Source organism: Elephas maximus, chromosome 10 (genome assembly GCF_024166365.1).
Source record: "Elephas maximus indicus isolate mEleMax1 chromosome 10, mEleMax1 primary haplotype, whole genome shotgun sequence".
In the NCBI taxonomy this organism is placed as follows: Eukaryota; Metazoa; Chordata; class Mammalia; order Proboscidea; family Elephantidae; genus Elephas; species Elephas maximus.
In genome coordinates, this window is record NC_064828.1 from 86,216,589 (window position 1) to 86,243,985 (window position 27,397).

Below are 27,397 nucleotides of genomic sequence, written 5' to 3' on the forward strand. Positions count from 1 at the left end.
AAAGCTCTACTCACCAAACCCCAATTTAAATGTGAACCACCACTATCACACAATGGTATGCTCTATAAAGAACGAAAAATTGACTGCATTTAACTTAATTACTTTACCACTGACAGTTAAGACTATGAGCTCTGGAGCCAGGCTACCTGCATGTGCGTTCCACTTCCATCACCTGCTCTATCATCTTGGGCAAACTGCTTACTCTTTGTGTGAGATTCCTTAGCTGGAAAATAATGATGATAGTTCCTAACCTCATAATAAGGAGTCCTGATGGCACAGTGGTTAAAGTACTCAGCTGCTAACTGAAAGGCTGGCAGTTTGAACCCAGCAGCTGCTCTGGCTTCTATAAAGATTACAGCCTTGGAAACCCCATGGGGCAGTTCTACTGTCCTGTAGGGTTGCTATGAGTCAGAATCAACTCGATGGCAACAGGTTTGGTTTTGGTTTGATATCCTCATAATAGAGATTATCTTGAGGCTAAATTAATTAGTGCACTTAGAACTTAAAACCAAACCACCAAACCCATTGCCACTGAGTTGATTCCAACTCATAGTGGTCCTATAGAACAGAGTAGAACGGCTTCACAGGGTTTCCAAGGAGTGACTGATGGATTCAAACTGAAGACCTTTTGGTTAGCAGCCAAATGCTTAACCACTGCGCCACCAGGGCTCTAGCACTTGAAACAATGCCTGGCATATAGCATTATCTGCTACTAGTATTAGTATTACCAATGGCCTTACCAGACTATCAGTTTCCACATGTGGCTCAAATACAGAATAGTTTTTTAGCCAGATTCTGCCATTTTAACTTTCCTGAATCAATATACCAAATTTTAAAAGTAGCTCTACAAAGCAAAGCCTGAGATCCTCCTTCTGAGTCATTTACTTATCAAACAAAGTTCCCACCAGTATTACACAACAGCAAATATTTACTTAACACCAAGAAATCTATTTGAATTATCACAATTATATGAAATTTCTAAAAAATCTCATACTTGGAAGAAATGTTTTTCATTTTACTTTTAATTACAAATTAATCTCTGATCTTACAAATCAGATTAATAGAGATAGATACATATATAGTAATGAAACACACTAAACATTTGTTAAGATGTTTACTATCAATCTGCAAATTTACCTTTGGTGAAAATTAAAAAAAAAAAAAATAAGTGCTCCCTATCTTTAGTCATCTGGAAAATGTAAAACCACCCTAAGGCTCCTAGGAATATATCCTAGAGAAATAAAATTCATCACACTAATAGACATATGCACACCCATGTTCACTGTAACACTGCTGACAATAGCAAGAAAATGTAAACAACCTAGATACCCATCAACAGATGAATGGATAAACAAACTATGGTACATACACACAGTGGAATACTATGCAACCATAAAGAATAATGATGTACCTGCAAAGCATCTCACCACATGGATGAATCTGGTGGGCACTGTGAAATAAGTTAATCACAAAAGTACAAACACTATATGAGACCACAACTATAAATACTCATGAAAAAGTTTACAAACAAAAAGAAACAATCTTTGATGGTTATGAGGGAGAAGGGGTTGGGGATGGGAAAACACTAAATAGACAATACAAAAGTGGTAACTTTGGTGAAAGGTAAGACAGAACACAATACTGGGGAAGCCTGCACAACTTGTCCAAGGTAAGGTCATGGAAGCTCCATAGACACATTCAAACTCCCTGAGGGACTGAATTACTGGGATGAGAGCTGTGGCAACCATGGTCTCGGGAACATCTAGCTCAGTCCTTATAACATAGTTTATAAAGAAAACATTCTACATTCTACTCTGGTGAGTAGCGTCTGGGGTCTTTTAAAAGCCTGTGAGTGGCCATCTAAGATACTCCACTGGACTTACTCCATCCGGAGCAAGGGAGAATGAAGAAAATCAAAGACGCAAGGGAAAGGTTAGTCCAAAGGACTAATGGACCACATCTACCATGGCCTCAACCAGACTGAGTCTAGTATAAGTAGATGGTCCCTGGCTACCACCACTGACTGCTCAGACAGGGATCACAATAGAGGGTCCCAGACAGAACTGGAGAAAAATGTAGAACAAATTTCTAACTCACAAAAAAAGACCAGACTTGAAAAGTGGCGTCTGGGGTCTTAAATGCTAGCAAGCAGCCATCTAAGATGCATCAATTGGTCTCAACCCACCTGGAACAAAGGAGAATGAAGAACACCAAGGACACAAGACGATTACGAGCCCAAGAGACAGAAAGGGCCACATGAACCAGTGACTACAACACTCTGAGACCAAAAGAACTAGATGGTGCCCGGCTACAACCAGTGACTGCCCTAACAGGGAACACAACAGAGAACCCCTGAGGGAGCAGGAGAGCAGTGGGATGCAGACCCCGATTTCTGATAAAAAGACCAGACTTAATGGTCTGACTGAGACTGGAAGGACCCCGGTGGTCATGGCTCCCAGACCTTCTGTTGGCACAGGACAGGAACCATTCCTGAAGCCAACTCTTCAGACATAGATTGGACTGGACAATGGGTTGGAGAGGGATGCTGGTGAGGAGTGAGCTTCTTGGGTCAGGTGGACACTTGAGACTACGCTGGCATCTCCTGCTGGAGGGTAGATGAGAGGGTAGAGGGGGTTAAGCTGACGAAATGTACATGAAAAGAGAGTGGAGGAAGAGAGCAGGCTGTCTCACTAGGGGGAGAGTAATGGGGAGTATGTAGCAAGGTGTATGTAAGTTTTTATGTGAGAGACTGACTTGATTTGAAATCTTACACTTAAAGCACAATAAAAATTATTAAAAAAAAAAAAAAACCCAGCCTGACAGAGACTGGAGAAACTCCAAGAGTATGGACTCCGGACACCATTTTAATTCAGTAATGAAGTCACGCCTGAGGTTTACCCTTCAGCCAAAGACTGAACAGGCCCACAAAACAAAGTGAGACTAAAGGGCACACCAGCTCAGGGGCAAGGACTAGAATGCAGGAGGGGACAGGAAAGCTGGTAATAGGGAACCCAAGGTCGAGAAAGGAGAGTGCTGACATGTCGTGGAGTTGGTAACCAATGTTACAAAACAATATGTGTACTGTTTAATGAGAAGGTAGTTCGTTCTGTAAACCTTCATCTAAATTACAATTAAAAAAAAAAAAATCCTAAGATACTATTTCATTGCCAGGATGGCTAAAATCAAAGACACTAACAATCCAAGTGATGACAAGGATGGAAGCGAATGGAATTTCATACACTGCTGGTGGAGTATAAAATGGTGTAACCACTTTGAAGAACCACTTATTTGACAGTTTCTTATAAATTTAAACATATAAGTACCCCATAACCCAACAACTCCACTCCCAATTATCTACTCAAGAGAAATGAAACCTATGTTCACAAAAAGATATGTACAGGGATGCTCATATTAGCCTTATTCATAATAGCCAAAAATTGGAAATAACCAAGGTGTGGTATATTCATAAAATGCAGTGCTACAACATCTAGGAAATTATCTGTTCTCTGCAATAATGATACAGAATTTACTATTTGATGAGATGTCTTATTTTCATTTTCTTCAAATACTGTCTTATTTTAAAATGCATTTTAACAATACCTGGTTAAAGATAATTTTGATTCTGAAAATAACCTTATTTTTTGTTTAGTAAATCACTTGAGTTTTCATTTTCTTGTCACAATATAAACCTTTGAAGGCTTTTTATGCTGGAGCTTTTAAGAAGCAAATAAATCCCAGGGCTTTATTTTTTAAGTGATACTCCTATAGAAACTCTTGTATGTATCTGCACATATAATTTTTTTATTACGCATGCTTGACGAATTTTCATCCTGAATAAAGTGTTCTTCCCAGAAACTACTCATGTGTAAAAAGAAGACTGACTTAAAATGACTACTGTGATGGAAACAGTGTCTTAGGGAAATACAACTTTAGCTTGATGTAAACTGAATACTTAATAAACTGTGGTTTAGAGCTTGCTTTAACAGCATTGTAATTAAAAGGGCACACTATTGCTGTAATTTTCTATTCATTATGATTTCCTCAATAAAATAATGAATGTATGCAACAAAAAAGGAATACTACTTGGTAACAACGAATTACTGACACATATAATTACATGTATATGAAATTCAAGAACAGACAAAATCAGAAAGTGCTTAGGGGAACAGAGGATGGGGTTAACTTGAAAAAGGCAGAAACAATTCACTGCTAATCTAAATTACAGATTTGAATATTACCCATCCCTCAATTCCATTTAAGAATGAGGGGTCACAAAAATAAAAATGGACAAATAGGAACAAGTAACTTTACTTGAAGAAAATACCAATGGTTAATAATCATATTTAAAATGTTCCACTAATAAATAAACACAAGTTTCAGAAAAAAGTCACTATTTTTTCCCATCAAATTAGCAAATTTTCTTAATAAGACTGCTGGCAAAGATGTGTATCTCAATCTCATAGATAGTTAATAGGAATGTAAATTGATACAACCTTACTACAAAACATTTGTCCAATGCTCTGCACTCAAGCTTTGCTCTGGAGAGCCCTAGAAAGGTTGATACAGCTTTGTTTGATAATTCCATTTATAAGACTCTATCTTAAGAATACAGAAATGTGGACAAAAATTTGTGTTTGCCAGTATTCACTGAAGCTTTATTTATGATGGAAATTTATAAACAATCTAAATGTGAACACTATGGAAAATGGTTCCATAAATCTATTAATGGAGTATTCTTCAGCCATTTAAAATGTATTTTCAAATAATATTAATGACATGAAAATACATACTATATGATATGTTAAAAAAAAAAAGGCAGGTTCCAAAATTACGTGTGTAGTAAAAAAATATGCATGAAGAAAAACTACAAAGTGACAGTAAATGTTAATGTCATTTTAAAAAAGAAGAATCAGGGATCAACACTGTAGAAACTATATTTTACAAGTACCTGGGCTTCATTTTAAAAACACAGTGATGACACCTGGAGAGGCAGGGCAGAATAGCCAGATGCTTCTGGTGATCCCTCTTAAAACAAAGACCCAAAAACACAAGTGAAATGATTATATTTATGACAACCTAGGAGCCCTGAACATCCAAGGCAAAGTTAGAAAACGGACTGAGCGACGGGGAGAGAGAGGCGGTTCAGAAGCAGAGAGAAGTTGCCGGACCTGAATCACTGGGATCCCTCAGGCACCATTTCCAGGAGCAGCTGTGGCATGCTGGTAGTAGTGTTCGCTGCAGTTGCCACAGGGAGAAGCAGCCAGCTGTGCAACCTACTCACACCTCCAGAACCAGAGAAGAACGGTGCTCTGGCGCTCTTCGCAAAAGCTAAGTACTTGTGTATATTTTACCACACCACCCACCCCCTAGCTGGCTTCAGTGGCTGCTGATTTCCCTGGGCCTGAGACAGGCCCTGTTGAGCACCTGGAGCCATTCTCCCATCCTTGGAGAAGGAATAAATTCACAATCAGGGGAAAAGATAATTCGCCAGCTCAACTAACCTGGGGAGCTCAGGATAGAAGCGGCTCCTGTCCAAGCATAAACGGTCCACGGACTTTGAACACCTTTCCCCACTGCATGGACCTATGTAGGCCTATTTCAGGAGAATAGGCCCTTGTTGGCAGGTTACAACTGTTTCAGCTATGCAGCAGAGAGGTGGGTGTTTGGTGTTTGAAACTGCTTTGCCTATTAAACAGGGTCCTCACCTACCCACATCAGAGGCCTAAGGACTGGTGGCTCCACTCGGGTCACACACCCACCCACAACAAGGGTCCAAGGATAACTGGTACCTCCCAGTCCTTACAACCAAAAACAGTGGTTTCCCATGGTCTGTCTGCAGAACCTACCCACCTGTACGCTCTAGGGAAGAGGGACACGCTTTCCTCAGAGACACTTGAGGGACGGTTCTCAGCCCCCTGCCTTGTTCAGAGTGTGACCCCTTGCTACAGCCAGATACCACTACCTACACCAAACATCCCTGCCCCTCTTAAGACTGTAGGACAGGGCATGTACCACACACTTGCTGATCAGCTACCTGGGCACCTGAGCTGAATTCATACAAGAAAAGTGAACAGACTACTAGACTGATATACCTGACAACAGCACTAGCCATCTGGTGACAGGACATCAGAGCTTCAAAGGTGAAAATAATCAAGCTAGCTCACTCAAGCGACCTATTTGGGCATATCAAAACAAAAGAAAGCAAAAAGCTAGGATATAGTAAGCAACCATAAAATAAACTAATACAATAACTTATAGATGGCTCAGAAACAACAGTCAATATCAAGTCACGTAAAGAAAAAGACCATGATCGCCTCAACAAGGTCTCAAAACAAAGAATCAAAGAGTCTTCTGGATGAAATTTCCTTCCTGGAATTACCAGACGCAGAATTCAAAAGATTAATATACAGAACTCTTCAAGACATCAGGAACAAAATTAGGAAGGAGATCAGGCAATACACAGAACAAGCCAAGGAATATACAGATAAAGTAGTTGAAGAAATTAAAAAGCTTATCCATGAACATAATGAAAAATTTAATAAGCTGCAAGAATCCATAGAGAGACAGCAATCAGAAATTCAGAAGATTAACAATAAAATTACAGAATTAGACAACTCAATAGAAAGAGGAGTAAATCGAGCATGTGGAAGGCAGAATTGGTGAACTTGAAGATACAGCACTTGGCACCAATATATCTGAAGAAAAACCAGATAAAAAGAATTTTAAAAAATGAAGAAAACTTAAGAATCATGTGGGACTCTATCAAGAGAAATAACCTACGAATGACTGAAGTACCAGAACAGAGACAGATAACAGAAAATACAGAGAGAATGGTTGACATTTGTTGGCAGAAAACTTCCCTGATATCGTGAAAGATGAGAAGATACCCATGTAAGATACTCGCCGAACTCCACATAAGATAGATTTCAAAAGAAAGTCATCAAGATATATTATAATCAATCTTGCCAAAACCAAAGATAAAGAGAGAATTTTAACAACACCTAGGGATAAATGAAAAATCACCTACAAAGGAGAGTCAATAAGAATAAGCTCGGACTACTTGGCAGAAACCATGCAGGCAAGAAGGCAATGGGATGACTTATACAAAGTACTGAAGGGAAAAAACTGCCAGCCAAGAATCATATACCCAGTAAAACTGCCTCTCAAATATGAAGGTGAAATTAGGACATGTCCAGATAAACAGAAGTTTAGGGAATTCGTAAAAACAAATCAAAATTACAAGAAATACTAAAGGGAGTTCTTTGGTTAGAAAATCAATAATGTCAGGTATCAACCCAAGACTAGAACACTGGACAGAGAAATCAGAGGTCAACTCAGACAGGGAAATCACAAAAATAAATCAAGATTAAAAAATGTTCAAAACAGGGAAACACCAATGTTATTATGTAAAAGAAGACAACATTAAAACAATAAAGAGGGACTAAGAAATCACAAGAAATCTAGTCATAGATCTTTCATACAGAGAGGAACACAAAGCAATACAAACAAATAAAAGCTAGGTTTAAATTTACAAAATAGGGGTATATACTAAGGTAACCATAAAGGAGACAAACTATTGTACACATCAAAATAAAATACAAGAAAAAGACAGACTCAGCAGAAACAAAAACAACAACAATGAATAAGAGGAAAACAATATATAAACTACTCAGCACAAAAAATTAAGTGGGAAAAAGAAACTATCAACAACACACAAAAAAGAACAGCACTAAATTCATACCTATCCATAATTACGCTGAATGTAAATGGACTAAATGCACCAATAAAGATACAAAGAGTGGCAGAATGGATTAAAAAACACGATCCGTCTATATGCTGCCTACAAGAGACACACCTTAGACTTAGAGACACAAACAAAAACTCAAAGGATGGAAAAAAAATATATCAAGCAAACAACAATCAAAAAAGAGCAGGAGTGACAATATTAATTTCTGACAAAACAGACGTTAAAGTTAAATCTAACACAAAGGATAAGGAAGGACACTATATAATGATTAAAGGGACAATATACCAGGAGAATATAACCATATTAAATATTTATGTACCCACTGACAGGGCTGCAAGTTACATAAAACAATCTCTATCAGCACTGAAAAGTGAAATAGACAGCTCTACAATTATAGCAGGAGACTTCAAAACTCCACTTTCGATGAAGGACAGGACATCCAGAAAGAAGCTCAATAAAGACATGGAAGATCTAAATGCCACAATCAGCCAACTTGACCTCGTAGACATATACAGAACACTCCACCTAAAAGAAGTCAAGTATACCTTCTTTTCTAGCGCACATGGAACATTCTCTAGAGTAGACAACATATTAGGTCATAAATCAAGCCTTAGCAGAATCTAAAACATTGAAATATTACAAGGCATCTTCTCTGACCATAAGGCCATAAAAGTAGAAATCAATAACAGAAAAAGCAAGGAAAAGAAATCAAACACTTGAAAGCTGAACGATACCCTGCTCAAAAAAGACTGGGTTATAGGAGACATTAAGGATGGAATAAAGAAATTCATAGAATCCAATGAGAATGAAAACACTTCCTATCAGAACCTTTGGGACACAGCAAAAGCATTGCTCAGAGGTCAATTTAAATCAATAAATGCACACATACAAAAAGAAGGGCCAAACCCAAAGAATTATCCCTACAACTTGAAAAAATAGAAGGAGAGAAACAAACAAACAAAAAATTCTTAGGCACCAGAAGAAACCAAATAATAAAAATTAGGGCAGAACTAAATGAAACAGAAAACAGAAAAACAATTCAAAGAATTAACAAGAATAAAAGCTGGTTCTTTGAAAAAATCAACAAAATTGATAAACCCCTGGCCAAACTGACAAATTTTGAAAAACAAGAGAGGAAGCAAATAACCCGAATAAGAAATGAGATGGATGATATTACAACAGACTCAACTGAAATCAAAAGAATCACATCAGATTACTATGAAAAATTGTACTCTAACAAATTTGAAAATCTAGAAGAAATGGATGAATTCCCAGAAACACACTGCCCACCTAAACTAACACAAACAGAGCTAGAACAACTAAATAGATCCATAACAAAAGAACAGATTTAAAAGGTAATCAAAAAACTCACAACAAGCAGAACAGTGGGATGCAGACTCCAAATTCTCATAACAAGATCAGACTTAATGGTCTAAGACTAGAAGAATCCTGGCGGTCACAGTCCCCAAACCTTCTGTTGGCCCAGGACAGGAACCATTCCCAAAGCCAACTCATCAGACATGGATTGGACTGGACAATGGGTTTGAGAGACATGCTGATGAGGAGTGAGCTACCTGCATCAGGTGGACACTTGAGACTATGTTGGCAACTCCTGTCTGGAGGGGGGATGGGAGGGTAGAGGGGGTTAGAAACTGGCAAAACGGTCACGAAAAGAGAGACTGGAAGGAGGGAGCGGGCTGATTCATTGGGGGAGAGTAAATGAGAGTATGTAGTAAAGTGTATATAAGTTTCTATGTGATAGACTGACTTGATTTGTAAACTTGCACTTAAAGCACAATAAAAATTAAAAAAAAAAAAAAAAAAACTCCCAACAAAAAAAAAACCCTGGCCCGGAGAGCTTCACTGCACTTTTACCAAACTTTTATAGAAGAGTTAACACCACTACTACTAAAGCTATTTCAGAGCATAGAAAAGGACGGAATACTTCCAAACTTATTTTATGAAGCCAGCATATCCCTGATACCAAAAGCAGGTAAAGACACCACAAAAAAAGATTACAGACCCATATCCCTCATGAACTTAGATGCAAAAATCCTCAACAAAATTCTAGCCAATAGAATTCAACAACATATCAAAAATATAATTCACCATGACCAAGTGGAATTCATATGAGGTATGCAGGGATGGTTCAACATCAGAAAAACAATTAATGTAATCCATCATATAAATAAAACAAAAGATAAGCATCACATGATTTTATCAATTGATGCAGAAAAGGCATTTGACAAAGTTCAACACCCATTCATGATAAAACCTCTCAGCAAAATAGGAACAGAAGGAAAATTCCTCAACATAATAAAGAGCATTTATACAAAGCCAATAGCCAACATCACCCTAAACGGAGAGAGTCTGAAGGCATTCCCTTTGAGATCAGGAACCAGACACAGATGCCCTTTATCACCACTCTTATTCAACACTGGGCTGGAGGTCCTAGCCAGAGATATTAGGCTAGATAAAGAAATAAAGGGCATCCAGATAAGCAAGGAAGAAGTAAAAGTATCTCTATTTGCAGATGACATGATCTTATATACAGAAAACCCTAACAAATCCTCAGGAAAACCACTGAAACTAATAGAAGAGTTCAGTAATCAGGATACAAGATAAACATATAAAAATCAGTAAGATTCATCTACACCAACAAAAAGGACATCGAAGAGGAAATCACCAAATCAATATCATTTACAGTAGCCCCCAAGAAGATAAAATACTTGGGAATAAATCTTACCAGAGATGTAAAAGACTTATACAAAGAAAGCTACAAATCGCTTCTGCAAGAAACCAAAAGAGGCCTGCGTAAGTGGAAAAACATACCTTGCTCATGGATAGGAAGACTTAACACAGTAAAAACATCCATTCTACCAAAAGCCATCTATAGATATGATGCATTTCCAATTCAAATTCCAATGACATTTTTTAATGAGATGGAGAAACAAATCACCAACTTCTTATGGAAGGGAAAGAGGCCCCAGATAAGTAAAGCATTACTGAAAAAGAACAAAGTGGGAGGCCTCACTCTACCTGATTTTAGAACCTATCATACAGCAACAGTAGTTAAAACAGCCTGGTACTGGTACAACAACAGATTCGTAGACCAGTGGAACAGAATTGAGAATCCAGGCATAAATCCATCCACATATGAGCAGGTGATATTTGACAAAGGCCCCAAATCAATTAAATGGGGAAAAGACAGTCTTTTTAACAAACGGCACTGGCATAACTGGATATCCGTCTGCCAAAAAATGAGACAAGACCCATACCTCACGCCATGCTCAAAAACTAACTCAAAATGGATCAAAGACCTAAATATAAAATCTAAAATGATAAAGATTACGGAAGAAAAAATAAGGACAATGTTAGGAGCCCTAACACATGGCATAAACAGTATACAAAACATTACCAACAATGCAGAAGACAAACTAGATAACTGGGAGCTCCTAAAAGTCAAACACCGATTATCATCCAAAGACTTCACCAAAAGAGTAGATTACCTACAGACTGGGAAAAAGTTTTTAGCTATGACATTTCCAATCGGCACCTGATCTCTAAAATCTACATGATACTGTAAAAACTCAACAACAAAAAGACAACCCAATTAAAAAATGGGCAAAAGACAAGAACAGGCACTCACTAAAGAAGATATTCAGGTAGCTAACAGATACATGAGGAAATCCTCATGATCATTAGCCATTAGAGAAATGCAAATCAAAACTACAATGAGATTTCATCTCACTCCAGCAAGGCTCACATTAATCCAAAAAACACAAAATAATAAATGCTAGAGAGGTTGTAGAGAGACTGGAACACTTATACACTGCTGGTGGGAATGTAAAATGGTATAACCACTTTGGAAATTGATTTGGCGCTTCCTTAAAAAGCTAGAAATAGAACTACCATACAATCCAGCAATCTCACTCCTTGGAATATATCCTAGAGAAATAAGAGCCTTTACACCAACAGATATATGCACACCCATGTTCACTGCAGCACTGTTTACAATAGCAAAAAGCTGGAAGCAACCAAGGTGTCCATCAACGAATGAATGGATAAATAAATTACGGTATATTCACACAGTGGAATACTAGGCATCGATAAAGAACAGTGATGAATCTGTGAACCATTTCATAACATGGAGGAATCTGGAAGGCATTATGCTAAGTGAAATTAGTCAGCTGCAAAAGGAAGAACATTGTCTAAGACCACTATTATAAGAACTTGAGAGTAGTTTAAACAGTGAAGAATATATTCTTTGATGGTTACGAGGGGGGGAAGAAGGGAGGGAGAGGGGTATTCACTAATTAGATAATAGGTAAGAACTACTTCAGATGAAGGGAAAGACAACACACAATACAGGAGACATCAGCACAACTGGACTAAACCAAAAGGAAAGAAGTTTCCTGAATAAACTGAATGCTTCTAAGGCTGGGGTAGCAGGGGCGGGGGTTTGGGGACAATGGTCTCAGGGGACACCTAAGTCAATTGGCATAATCTAATAAGAAAACATTCTGCATCCCACTTTGGAGAGTGGCGTCTGGGGTCTTAAACGCTAGCAAGTGGCCATCTAAGATGCATCAATGGGTCTCAACCCACCTGGAACAAAGGAAGACAAAGGGCACCAAAGACACAAGGTAATTATGTACCCAAAAGACAGAAGGGACCACATACACCAGAGACTACATCAGCCTGAGACCAGAAGAGCTAGATGGTGCCTGGCTATAACCAATGACTTCCCTGACAAGGAACACAACAGAGAGCCCCTGAGGGAGCAGGAGAGCAGTGGGATGAAGACCCCAAATTCTCGTAAGAAGACCAGACTTAATAGTCTCACTGAGACGAGAAGGCCCCAAGGGTCATGGTCCATAGACCTTCTGTTAGCCCAAGACAGGAACCATTTCCAAATCCAACTCTTCAGACGGGGATTAGACTGGACAATAGGATAGAAAATGATGCTGGTGAAGAATTAGCTTCTTGGATCAAGTAGACACATAAGACTATGTTGGCATCTCCCATCTGGAGGGGAGATGAGAGGGCAGAGGGGGTCAGAAGCTGGCAGAATGGACATGAAAAGACAGAGTGGAGGGAAGGAGTATGCTGTCTCATTAGGGGGGAGTGTATAGCAAGGTGTATATAAATTTTTGTATGAGAGACTGACTTGATTTGTAAACTTTCACTTAAAACCCAGTGCCGTCGAATCGATTCCAACTCATAGCGACCCTACAGGACAAAGTAGAACTGCTCCATAGAGTTTCCAAGGAGCGCCTGGTGGACTCAAATTGCCAACCCTTTGGTTCGCAGCTGTAGCACTTAACGACTATGTCACCAGGGTTTCCAAATGAACTTGTCTCCCCTGGCCCGTACAGGGATCGAACCCGTGACCTTGGTGTTATTAGCACCATGCTCTAACCAGATGCGCTAACTGGCCACTTGCACTTAAAGCACGATAAAAATTTAAAAAAAAAAAAAATAGTGATATCACTCACTAACTAGGTTTACTGGAAGGGGAAAAAAAGAGACCAAAAGAATAAGAAAAAAGAAACACACCATTGGTATTATTTCAGATACTGAGAATCAACTTATCTAATGAAGTCAAAGTCCTTTAGCATATGCTCACAAATCTATAATCAAGAAAGTTTTTACAGAATTCCGTGTAACACAAATATGTTAATTCGAGCTAGAGAAAATGATTAGATGATTTAGTGATTTTTCACAGGAGTGAGCTTAGCTCTTTTATAAAGCAACAAAGGAAGAAGGGAAAGGCACAGCAAGAAGTCAAGCCAGCAACCTGATTTCCCAGGAAATTTTAGTTCTTACTTGGCAGTGTAGTGGCATCGTATTCTACAGAACTTTACAAATAGAGAAGAGATGCATAAAATTCAAATACTTTGTTAAAAAAATGCATTCTTTTCCTTTGATCTTAAGATTTCCAAAAGAGAATAATGTCCACTTAAAACACAGGAAAAAGTTAAAAGCCCAACTTAGAGTAAAACATTGTTGTATAAACAAATGTTTCTCTCGAAATACTAAATTCCACAAGCTATAAAACAACTACATTTTTATTATTTTTAAAATGAAAGGGTAAATACTATATAGTTTCTGACTTTCAACTAAGGTTACATGGAAAAGAAAACTTTGATATTAATTCTGGATTTTAAATTTATCAAGGCTCATAAAAGTTCTTATAATTTTTCTCTATAATGTTTTTAATCATTACTATAGAATATTCCATTGAATTTCCAACTTAAACAATAAAAACTTAGTATTTGATCTTCTTCTGAACTAAAAGCTATGTGTAATAATCCAAAAGAAGAGTCCTCTTAGGATGAAAGGGTAAAAACCCAAAAACCTGTTCCCATCAGGTCGATTCCAACTCAGTGACAGTGATTCTACAGGAGTAGAATTGCCCCATAGAGTTTCCAAGGCTGTGATCTTTTTGGAAACAGACTGCCACATCTTTCTCCTGCGGAGCGGCTGATGGGTTCAAACCACTGACCTTTCAGTTAACAGCCAAATGTTTTAACCACTGCGCCACCAGAGCTCCTTCAATAAAAAGGGTAGATGAGTTGAAAACAGAGAGAAAGAATAATATAGCAACTTTTCTTCTTTTCAGTCACATGTTTAAAAGCTTGAACTTGATTTCCATTAAGTGGCCCAGCACCAATGCTTCTGCAGAACTACAGACATAAGGCTGCCCAATTAGCAGAGAAATGGCAGATGCACTTCACTTACTGTTCAATTATAAATAGAAGGGAAAAATTTTACAACCCATATATTTAAAGCAATGGGCTCATTTATAACACATTATCACAACTCTGAAGTGCTTCCATCAGTGCCACAGCAGATCAGAAGGCCAACAAACAGCTAGCTGATTTAGTAACGAAGCAGAAAAATTTATTAAGATTTTGTAAAAAACCAAAAACCAGAAAGTAATGACCTCAAATGGTGCTAGGACAACTGAATATCCCTATGCAGAAGAGTGAGGTTGGACCCTTTCCTCATACAATAACACAAAAATTGATTTAAAATGGATCATAGACCTAAATATAAGAGATAAAACTATAAAACTCTTCGAAGAAAACATAGGAGTAAATCTTTTGGACATGGATTAGGCAACAGTTTCTGAGATATGACACCGAAGCAAAAACAGATAAGTTAGACCTCATCAAAATTAAAAACTTTTGTGCTTCAAAAGACACCATCAAGAAAGGGAAAAGACAACCCAGTGAATGGGAGAAAATATTTGCAAATCATGTATCTGACAACGGACATGTATCTAGAATATCTTAAAAAAAACCTTATACCTCAATAATAAAGACAACCCAATTTTTAAAAGGGCAAAGTATTTAATAGGAATTTCTCCAAAGAAGATATACGAATAGCCAATAAGCACATGAAAAAATGCTCAACATCATTAGCCATCAGAAAAATATAAATCAAAACCACACTGAAATGGCTATAATCAAAAAAGATAATAAGTGTTGGTAAGGATGCAGAGAAACTGGAACCCTTATACACTGCTAGTAGGAGTGTAAAATGGTACAGCCACTTTGAAAAACAGTCCGGCAGTTCCTCAAAGAGTTAAACATAAAGTTACCATAAAAAAAAAAAAGGATCCTACTAGGCATATACCCAAAAGAAATGAAACCTATGTCCCTACAAAAACATACAGCAGCTTTATTTTGAATAGCCGAAAATTAAAACAATCTATATGTCCATCAACGAGTGACTAGGTAAGAAAACTGTGATATATTCAGACAGTGGAATACTACTCAGCAATAAAAAGGAATGAATTCTTGATACACACAACAACTTGGATAAATCTCAAATTAATTATACAAGGTAAAAGAAATCAGAACAACAACAACAAAAAAACATACATACCATGTGATTTCATTTACATAAAATTCTAGAAAATGCAAACTCATCTATCAGGACAGAAAGCGGATCAGTGGTTGCCTGGGAACTAAACGCTGGAAAGATTGGGATGAATTATAAAGGGGCATGAGGAAAACTTTGGAGTGATGAGTATGTTCCTTACCTTACTCGTGTAACCAGTACCAGTTGAGGTCGAGTCAATTATAACTCATGATGACCCCATGTGTCCAGAGTTGAACTATGCTCCACAGGAATTTTCAATGACTAGTTTTTTGGAAGTAGAACCTCCAACCTTTCAGTTAGCAGCTGAGCACATTAACCATTTTCACCATCCAAAGACTCCAGTTGTGGTGTAAACACAAATAAAAACTACACCTTAAACAGGTACAGTTTAAGTGTATGTGAATTATACCTGAATAAAGCCCCCCCCCCAAAAAAAAAAAATGTACATGCCATGTTAGGGGAACAAAAATATACCAGTATGAAATGATATGTTTGGGAAGAAAAAAAATATATGCTCAGAGCTTTTAAGTGTGACAACTTTTAAAAAGCCAAAACATTTAACTGACCCTTACATGTTAACGGCTGAATTTTCAGCATCCATTGATGGAGCAAACAGTCAAAAGAACAAAAAGCTACTATGAATTCATTCTAGGCTTTTAAATGAAGATCTTTTAATTCATCTCAACATTTATTTGAAGAATTAGCATATATATATGTATATATATATACACACACACAGAGAATGTATTATTCTACAGATAATATTTGATGAGCAGATGAATTCAAAGACCTGGTGGCATAACAGTTAAATGCTCAGCTGCTAAATGAAAGGTTGGCGGTTCTTACCCACCCAGCAGCTTTGTGGAAGAAAAAACTGGAGCTCTGTACTCCTGAAGATTACAGCCTAGATTACAGATTATGGGGCAGTTCTACTCTGCCACATAGAGTCACTATGAGTCGAAATAGACACAATGGCACTAACAACAGCAAACTAACTTAACTGTGCAAAAAACATATACCCCCAACCCAAAGATCTCTAACCAACAGATTGAGAACTGCTCATAAGGATATTCAATGTCAAGGAATAATCAATACATAAACATTAGCTTAAATAAAATAGAAATCAAGTCTAACAAACAAAATTATCTGTTCCATAGCTACACTTCACAATGCAAAAGAATATAAAGCTTAGTTATAACACCGATAACCTGAGTGCTGGTAATTAAGAATTTACTGTGATTTAAAGACAAAATATAGTTGAATTAAAATAAAGATTTGAGTTGTTCCATAAACCAATGGGACTAAAAATAAGACAACAGGGCTAAGAAGAATTCAAGACTCCTTTTCGTGTCTAAATGAAGTTTAAATTTCATAGTACGACTTAATAAACAAGCATGCAAAAACCATAGAAAAAGCTTTTACTTCCTACCTACTTCATTAAAAATCCTGGATCCTTGCAATAGCAGCTAACATTTACTGAGCATTTACTATGAGCTAAGCACTGTGTTTGGACCAATAAGCAACATCATGATGAACTGAGGAAGTACTGAAGTTGTCAAGGATTTCATTTTACTTAGATCCACAATCAACGCCCATGGAAGCAGTAGTCAAGAAATCAAAAGACGTGTTGCACTGGGCAATCTGCTGCAAAAGACCTCTTAAAAGTGTTAAAAAGCAAAGACATCACTTTGAGGACTAAGGTGCACCCAACCCAAGCCATGGTGTTTTCAACTGCCTTATATGCATGTGAAAGCTGGAAGATGAATAAGGAAGACCAAAGAAGAATTGATGCCTTTGAATTATGGCACTGGAGAAGAATATTGAATATACCATGGACCCCAGAAGAACAAACAAATCTGTTTTGGAAGAAGTACAGCCAGAATGGTTCTTAGAAGCAAGGGTGGCAAGACTTTGTCTCACACACTTTGGACATGTTATCAGGAGGGATCAGTCCCTGGAGAAGGACATCATGCTTGGTAAAGTAGAGGGTCAGTGAAAAAGAGAAAGACCCTCAACAAGATGGACTGACACAGTTGCTGCAACAATGGGCTCAAATACACAAACGATCGTGAGGATGGTGCAGGGCCAGGCAGCGTTTTGTTCTGATGCGCGCAGGGTCTCTATGAATCGGAAATGGCTCGACAACACCTGTCATGGATTGAATTGTGTCCTCCAAAAATATGTGTCAACTTGGTTAGACCATTATTCCCAGTACTGTGTGGTTGTCCACCATTTTGTGACTTTCCTATGTGTTATAAATCATAATCTCTGCCTGTGGTAGAAACCCTGGTGGTGTAGTGGTTAAGAGCTACATCTGCTAACCAAAAGGTCGGCGGTTCCAATCCACCAGGCGCTCCTTAGAAACCCTACTGGGCAGTTCTGCTCTGTCCAATAGGGTCGCTAAGTTGGAACTGACCTGATGGCAACGCGTTTGGTTTTTTGGTTCTGCCTGTGGTTAAAGAGAATTAGGGTGGGATCTAACACCCTTGCTCAGGTCACATCCCTGATACAATGTAAAGGGAGTTCCCCTGGGATGTGACCTGCGCTACCTTTTATCTTACAAGAGATACAAGGAAAGGGAAGCAAGCAGAGAGTTGGGGACCTCATACCACCAAGAAAGCAGTGACGAAAGTAGAGCATATCCTTTGGATCCAGGGTTCCTGCACAGAGAAGCTCCTAGTCCAGGGAAAGACTGATGACAAGGACATTCTTCCAGAGCCAACAGAGAGAAAGCCTTCCCCTGGAGCTGACGCCCTAAATTTGGACTTCTAGCCTACTTGACTGTGAGAAAATAAATTTTTCTTTCTTAAAGTCATGTATTTGTAGTATTTGTTATAGCAGCATTAGATGACTAAGACAGCACCTAACAACAAGAAGCAGCAGTTTTAAGCACTTTATATAGATTATCTAATATGATCCTCAAAGTAATTCATTTTGCAGATGAGAAAACTAAAGCTAAAAAAGTAATCTGCTTTGGCTAAGGAGTAGAGTTGGATTTGAACTCAATCATAATCAGAGTCCATTTGAACATACCACTTTCCATAACTGGTGTCATAAACTCGGCTCCCAATCAGGGCCTCTCCATCATTCACTCAGTTAACATTTATGTACACCAGAAAATATCCTCAAAAAATTAAAACAAAGTCCTGACTGCAAAACTTTACAACTTTATGAAGAGACTAAATCTAGTATCACTATATAGCTTAAAAAAAAAAAATCCTCAGCAATATAATATCAAACTGTATGGTTTCTGTGCAAAGGGTCAGCAAAAAAAGAGAAGACCTTCAACAAGATGGACTGACACAGTGGCTGGGACAATGGGCTCAAACACAGCAACGATTATGAGGATGGCGCAGGATGAGGGAGTGTTTTGTTCTGTTATTCACGGGGCCACTATGGGTCGAAACTGACTCAATAGCATCTAACAACAACATGGTTTCTTTAAGTGTTCTAGTAACTAAAATTAGGCTAGGACCAGTATTTAACATACGTTAATAACATTTTTAGAAATGATAACCGGTCATGTAAATGCTCATCTACATGGTGTCCATTTCTTGCCAATATTCTTGATTTATCACTTGGTGCCATATTCCTTCCAAAAGCAAGGCAGACTTGGCTATGACAGGAAATATCACTCCTTTATACTAACCACTTAACCACTAAGCCACCAGGGTTTCCTAAATACTTTATACTACCTTTCTTTTAATATATATTCCTTTATACTACTGATAATAATTTTCAAAAATAAATAATTAACCATTCAAAAATTATGTTCATTCTCCAGAATCTGTAAATATGTTACACCTTACATGGTAAAGAGACTTTGCAGATGTGATTAAGTTAAAAATCCTGAGATGGGGATAGTAGCCTGGATTATTCAAGTGGGCCCAATATAATCACAAGGGTTCTTATAAGAGGGAATCACGAGGATCAGAGTGAGAAAATGGAGATTCAACAACTAATGCAACAGTTGAGGTGATGAGGTGTGAAAATGGATGAAGGGGCCATGTGCTAAGGAAATGAAGCAGTCTCCGCAAACTGGAAAAGGCAAGGAAATGGATTTTAGCCCTTTAAGATTTCTGGACTTCTGACTTATATCTGACTGATACAGATATAAAACTTTAATTGATAAGATTTAAAGAAAGCCCATGAGATCATGAATGTGATGGAATTACATACCTGCTTTCATCAGAGACAATTTAAGAGATAATACAGCTTTTAACAGCTTTCTACAGAGTGAGAAAGATTTTTTTTCTTCCACTTTTGACCAAATTCTTAACTAAGGAACATATGGAGCTTCCCTTCTAAAATAAAACTTCCTTCTACTTGAATTGTGGAAGAGTTTGGAACTCTTTGATCTAAGGAATATATTAACTGTAGGGAAAGACAAACTGATTCGTCCTAATTGGCATTAAGAACTAATTTAAAATTATCAAATCTATAATGTTCAATTTCTAATCTACTCACTGATGAATTACATCCCCCAAAACAGGTTGGGGGTGTGTGTGTGTGTATTAAAAAAAAAAAACACATTTGCACTATGTAATTCTGCTATAAAATGATACATTATGGAACAATATCATGGTACAACTGCTTTCATAACTGAAATAATATTCACGAACTTGTTATTTTACAAATATCACGGACTTAACATTAAGCATTCAGAGATTCGATAATCACTAGTTTTTTTCCTAGCATAAAAATTCCATCTAGGAAAGATATGGTACAAGAGGCTAATAGATTTCAATCTGACAGAAAAAGTACTTTTAACCAAGGTGAAGATAACTTACCTTAGTTGGGCATGTCCTTTGCATTTTTGTTTCCTCGTAATATAGGTAACAGCACCCCCGCCCCAGTTAACAAAACTGACACGTATTTAGAAGACCAGGTAATATGCTATAGAGACATAGCCTGGGACCACACAGAATAAAATCTTAGCCTTACTTGCAATATGTTTTAGTTAACTGGGCGTCTCTTCCTACTGCTTAATCCGCCAAACTAAACCAATCACAAAACAAAGATAGGAAATGCTTAAAATACATGTAAATTTTTAAAGTCAACTGTTTTTCCTAACTGCCACCTTGTTTATAATCATAGTACCTGCAACATTAGCCCATCATAGAAAGAGAAGTCTAATATTGTTATAATTAATAATTAATTTGTTAGTGGTGGTGTTCGAGGTTGCTTCAAGTCCATTTTGACTCATGGCAACCCCTTGTATGTAAAGCTGCTCCATAGGGTTTTTAAGGCTGTGGCCTTTCGGAAGCAAATGGCCAGGTTTTTCTTCTGTAGAACAGCTGGGCTGAGTTTGAACCACTAACCTTTCAGTAAGCAAACAAGCACTCAACTGTTGTACCACCAGTGCTCCTTAATTAACAATTACCACTTGTTAAGTGCCTACTATACTATACAAAATGCTTCCCTTTTAATTCTCACCATCACTCTGGTAAGGATAGAATAAGCTCCATTTTATGGATGACAAAAATCAGGCTTGTTATTGTGCGCTGTCCAGTTGATTTCGAATCAGAGCAATCCATGTGAGAGAGTAGAACTGCCTCATTGGGTTTTCTAGGCTGTTATCTTTACAGCAGCAAATCGCCAGGTTTTTCTCCCATGGATCCACTGGGTAAGTTTGAACTGCCAACCTTACGGTTACCAGCTGAGCGCTTAACCGTTGCACCATCAGGGCTCCTAAGACGGGTTTAATAAACTGCCCAATTAGTAACCAGTAAGTGATAGAGCCAGGATTCAAGAGCGTGGTCATACAATTTAAAAACTTGGGTTTCTTTGATTCTATCGTGCTTCTTCATCCTGACACAAATGATGCCTTTCCCAACTTCATAATATAGCAGTGGCAAATATGCTTTTTTCTGTCACCAGCCTATTCTATAGCTGCAGAGAGTCTAGGTTGAAAAAAAAAATGTTTATCTTGATTAAAGAATACTGTAAGCTAAAATTCCTTATAACAAAGTCGGTTATGTTCAAAAAAATAAGTAAACCCAGTCATCTTAAAACCAAACAATAGCTTACTTAGTAGACAATGTCTGCCTCGAGCACTGTCCTCTTATAAGATCTACCTATGAGATTAAACTGACAACAGCAACTCGAAAGATTAGATAAGAAATTTGTATTAAGAGGCAGTGAGTTCATGTTACTAAATAGGAACAACTCAAAGAATGTAATCAATGTCCCTGAGTTGTACAAATAAAAATTGTTGGTGTTCTGCTGTGTATAGTCTCAACAACAGAAATAAATTAAAAAATAAACAAACCTTCATAAATCATGCAAAGTAACACCACATGATTCAACTGAGATGTACCTGAGGTATATGAACGTGCACAGCTAACCAGAAGAAAGTATCACTAACTTTCACTTTTCTAAGGTCAAAGGTAACCAAGTCAATCTTAAAAAAAATTATAAATTTAGCTGATTTCTGTGTTCCTGACTTTGCCTTTGTTCAGGAGCCAAGCAGTGTTCTGCAGCTTTCAAATCCTCTTCCTAGCTATACTGGAAAAAATCTGATAATAATCATTTTCCTAATTACCGATATACCTTAATGTAAATAAGTTACCACAATTAAGACTACGCTAATCAAAAAAAAAAAAAAATTTTTTTTTTTTTAATCAGATAATTCAAGACTTCAACTCTGGCTAAAAGAATGTTAAGATACTGGCAAGCGAGTGGGGTAAAGTGAGTTTTGGTAGGGAGAGAAGGAAAGGTTACTGAACATTAATTACTAACATACCAACTCCTTCGTTAATTCGTTTAGGATAACTGAGGGTCTCTTCCTATTGCTTAATCCCATTCTCCATTGGAAAGGACAAGTGGGAAGGCCTGGCCTAGATGCAGTTGCTGGAGACCTATCCCTAAGAGCTCCAGACGTAGAGACAAGTGTCAGCCTTCTAAAATCCACATTGTCTTACCCAGGCGCTCATCCTTTAGGACTAGCACTTTTCAGCCTACTCACTGCATTCTGACATGCTTTCTTGAGTGGAAGAAAAAAAGGAAGAGTTATAGCAAGCAGTGGAAACTACACAAAACAAAGAATATGTCCACAGGAGAATGTTGCAAATTGGATCATCCGCCTTTACACATGTCATTCCAGGAAAACTGCCAAGAACTGCTCACTCCCCTAGACATACCTCCTGCGGATCCTCCAGGCTCCTCCTTGAGCACATGTCAGTACACTCTTCATTCTCTCTTAGTTTCAATCTTCTTTTTGCCCCAAGATTTCCGAGTACATATTTTATATACTCCAAAATACATACGGCAATATCGTACCTAGTATTTAATGACATTCTATTCATCATTACCTGTGTCTCACATCTGAGCAAATATCCTAAAGCTGTACGGTGTTTCTACCTCTGATAACGAAATTTCCAATATGATAATTACTAAAACAAATTTTCTTTGCAAATAATGGATTTATCAGAAAATCAAAATTAAAAGACAAATTTTTTTTTAAATAATAAATAAGGAGCACATTGTTTCATTTCTCCCTAGTCCTATCTAGAAAACATATCAAAGCTCTGAACTCAGCAGAATTCAAGACCCATTTGTAGAAACCAAAATCTATTAAACATAATAGATAGATTTTGGAAAATCGAAAATAAAATGTAGCTTGTCATTAGTACTCTGCTAACTAAAACGCTTTTTTTTTTTTTTTAAGGTGATAAAGTTACCAAGGCATAGTTTCTGATAAAGGAATTGTCACAGCAAAAACCAGACATAGGGGTGTTGTATTTTTCCAGAACCAGATTTTCAGGCACCAACATTTCCATTAGGATTTGTTATATGGGTAGTTGGAGGGCAGGAAGCAGAGAAAGCAGATCAAAAACTATTATAAAAGACAAGACTTCCCTGAAATAGAAAATAAACTTAATTAACTAGTGTTAATTGAACTTCCGCTTTTTAAAATCATTTACCTTTTCACATTTGATAGATGAAATTGAGTTTCACTAAATTGTATAGTCAGGAGCACACGGTTTCTTTGGGATTTAAAAATCACCATTTATTCAATTACAGACTAACAAATCTCACCGTGAAGTGAGTTGAGCAATCAAAGCTACTCATAGTAAGTATGATTAAATTATGGATGAATAATGAGTTAACTGAATAAAGTCCATTTATTAAAAGCAAGTAATTAAACTGCTCAATGTTCACAATTATAAAGAAAGAACTTTATTTTTCCTATACTCGGTTATTAAGATTTTACATTGTTCCATCAGTTGATCTAAAAGTGAATGATCCATACGCAAATGCGCCTGCCAACTGTACAATAACATAAAAATGACAATTTTGGTGGTAACGATACTCCATTTAACTCAATGCAAAGAATTCTAAAGCTTTAATCTTTGGAACCTGTATCATTAAAAAAAAAAATAGCAAACTTGTTTTGCGGAAAGACTGCTTCACCTTTTGATCTCAAACATGCAATGATTATATGTTTTGCAGCCTCCCAAACAAAAATAAAAACTTTAAAGAAACAAAACTCTGAAATAGAACTAAAAATGATCTTTGAGGGAAAAAAACTAATCTGAAATCCTCATGCAAAGCTACACCAATAGTTTCTTCACAATTTCATAAAACATTAATGAAAGGGTTACATAAATCCCCAGATTAAAGATTTTAAAGAGAGCTGCAGGGATCTCCTTCAGTTTTCAATACTGCTATCTCTGTTCTTCTATTCACAAAAACACATCTAAATCAACTCCTTCTAAATATAAACCATCTCATTTTCAGAAGAAAATTCAAACCAAGAACAGCACAAAACGTATTTATTCTTAATATAGCTTAAATAAAGTATTATAGTTTACATTTAGTTCCCTCAAACAAATTAAATTCACAACATATAACATGTCCAGTTCATTCTCAAGGGAGAAAACCATCAAAACAAAAGCTCCTGTTTGATAAACTATTCTGTAGTTAAGCCTCTTCTATTGCAGGTGAATTTTGCTATCAAGTATTATCACAACTTATTCTCTCCACAAAAACCTAGAAATCTATAACACATAAGTAAAATATACCTAGTTCCCCTAAAAATGTCTGTTTTGTATCAGTGCAAGGCCAAGAAAAGCTTTAAAAATACTTTTTATTCTCTAAAAAGGAAATACTCTGCCTGCTTTTCTCTTTTCAAATATGTCTTAATTGGTTTTTGATTATTTTCTACGCATGTAATGCTCTCAAATCAGTTCCTTTCAATATTAGATGTTTACTGACAATACATCACTGTATACTTTGGCTTTTCACAGACAATGTCTTACAGGACAGGGGTAAAAAAAGAAAGGGTGAACAGGTGGGCACAAGTGAAACAAAAGCGTACTACATCTGAGAAGCACCACTCAATTTCTCTGCTTCAAATTCCCTTAAGTCTCCATGCCAAAGATTCTCAATATCCAAAAAAGTTCTACAGCCAGGAGAGGTACAACAAAATATGTGATCAGACAGACACCCCCCCCGCCCCCCCAAAAAAACCAGAAGCTAAAGAGATTTAATGGAATCTATATATCACCACCTCAGAAGGAATTACCACAAAAATGAGAAAAATAAATCATAATAAATCTAGTTCCCAGATAGCCCTACTGGAGGGTTGCTTTTGCAGCCACTACATGGCTCAAAACAGTTTTCAGAGTATTCTCACTGCAAGAAATACATTTCACTTTGCAACCTAGTACACACAGGTATTGACCAAGTGCGATGCACTATTCTGTTCTATTTCATTTTATTTTCAATGCAGGTTCTAGCTCACTAAATTGATCTATAACTTACTAATAAACCATGAAAAACAAGCTTAAGAGTGGGTATCCTTCATTTAGGAGCTTTTTTTTTTTGCAATTTGCCTCTACCTGTCTCTTTAGCAGAGTGGATAGGTATCTTAAGGTTGCTGCATTATTATTGTTTTCATTAAAGCAGCGGTTCTTTAAGTGTGGTCCCCTGACCAACATAAGCCTCACCTGAGATAAATACAAACTCTCAGGCCCCACCCCAGACCTACGGAATCAGAAACAATCTCAACAACTCCAGGTGATTCTGATGCAAGGTAACGTTTGAGAATCACCACATTAAAGACCCCAGGTGTTTTCCTTGTCTTCTATTTAACAATCCCATGCACATCAGTTACTATGTCCAATCACTATTCTAGAAGCTCTACAATGATTAACTCATGTAACAACATTCTCATCAAACAGGCAAGTAACTTAACCTTGCTTTTTTTTTTAGGACCTTTTCTCTGGTCCTAGATAGCATCTTAGTATGAATTATGACGCTCAAGTTTCTTTTCTTTCTGAAGACCTTACAACCTATCCATGGCCCCCACCGTTAATGCTTCCTATCTGCTGTTCTGCCAGTTTCCACTCTCTGGGTGAGCAACTTTCTCGCCTTATCTACTACTCCCTTCCTACAGGGAAATTATCTGCCCCCACCCCATCCCATTTTGCTTGACTCCTTTCTATCCGAGGGAACTTCCACACCCCTGCTGGACCCTCACCCCAGTCTCAAACCCCAGCCACTGCTCTAAGGTTTCTCTCCTGGATCCCCGATTATCCTCAGACCCCGAGCTCCCAGTCTAGTCTGTGGGGGGCAGGACACTCCAGTTCCCCCCCAAAGCAGTTCGAGGTCTCCACGGGTCCGACCCTCCGAAGACCCGCCGCTCCTCATCTGTCAGGAGCTCTTCTCCCTCAGACAGCCGCTTTTCTCAGGAAGGTTCCCAGCCCCCTCCCTGCCTTTCCTCAGACGTCCTCACTCGGACCCAGGCCGCTCCCTGTCATCCGGGACCCCCGGCCGCCCTACGTTAGCTTCCCACCTCCCTTCTCCCTCCGACCGGGGCCACTCCCAATTTCCCCGGCCCCCAGCTCTCTCGCTCACGGGCCGCTCCCGAGCTTCCTCTTCTCCCTCACAACACAGCCGTCCTAGGTGTTCCCGAGTCACCCCGCCCTCGAACCAGGTCGTTACCGGTCACCCCCTCTCAGCTATCAGAGACCCCAGCCGCTCCCGTCTTCCCAGGGACCTACCCCTCACACACCGGCCGCTGGTCAGCTCCCCAGACCTGACCACTGGGACGCCCCAAGGGACTTCCCGGCCTGACCTGCTTGGGTCCGGCCCAAGCCTACCTTCTCAGCCGGAACTGCGCCGCCAGAAGCCGGGCCATTCTCCCACCAGCCCAGTCAGCGAGAACTCGCCGCCGCCGCCGCAGCAGCAGCCGCAGCCGCCGCCGCCGCCGCCGCCGCCCCCGCCCTGGCCCCGGCCCCCACCGGGCCCGCACTCCAGGCCCCTTTCCTTTAGTCTCCGTCCCCGGAGCGCCAAGCCGCAGTTTCCGTCCTGCGACAGCCGCCAGGGCTCAGGCCCGCGTTACCGGCACTCACCTGCCGCTGCTCCAGACCAACTCCAGTGCCACTGCCTCTACCTCGGCCGCCAGTAGCCACCTAGCGCCACCACCTCCCCCATGACAACAGTCCCACCCCGTTTCGTACTTCCCACCTACCCATTGGTCAGTGGAGCGGCAGCTCTCTCCTTTGATTGGTTGACCTAACCCGCCCGTCACAGCTTCTTTGCCGCCCCTTTTCCGGGACCCGGTATTTGCCCCCGCCCGGACCTGGAGAGTCCTAGACTAAACTTTAGTTGTGATTGGGCGATGATTGCACAGTTCGACGTTTTGATAGGCTTTTGAAAGTGCCTGTTATGTCAATTGGCAAAGGATGTGACAGCCAAGGTTGGTTCAAGCTTGTGAACAGTTTGGTTGCGCAGTAGCAATCAAAGAAG

At 38.6% G+C, this 27,397-nt stretch overlaps 1 protein-coding gene across 7 annotated transcripts in view; it reads right to left on the bottom strand.

The window, feature by feature from the left end:
- Window positions 1–27,084, bottom strand: part of NUMB (NUMB endocytic adaptor protein) — a 190,858-nt gene extending 163,774 nt beyond the window's left edge. For all 7 annotated transcript variants that reach the window (XM_049899408.1, XM_049899411.1, XM_049899413.1 and 4 more), the window contains exon 1: window positions 27,001–27,084. The gene's annotated coding sequence lies outside the window, so the exon portion shown is untranslated. The remainder of the gene's footprint in view (window positions 1–27,000) is intronic.
- Window positions 27,085–27,397: the final 313 nt, after the last annotated feature.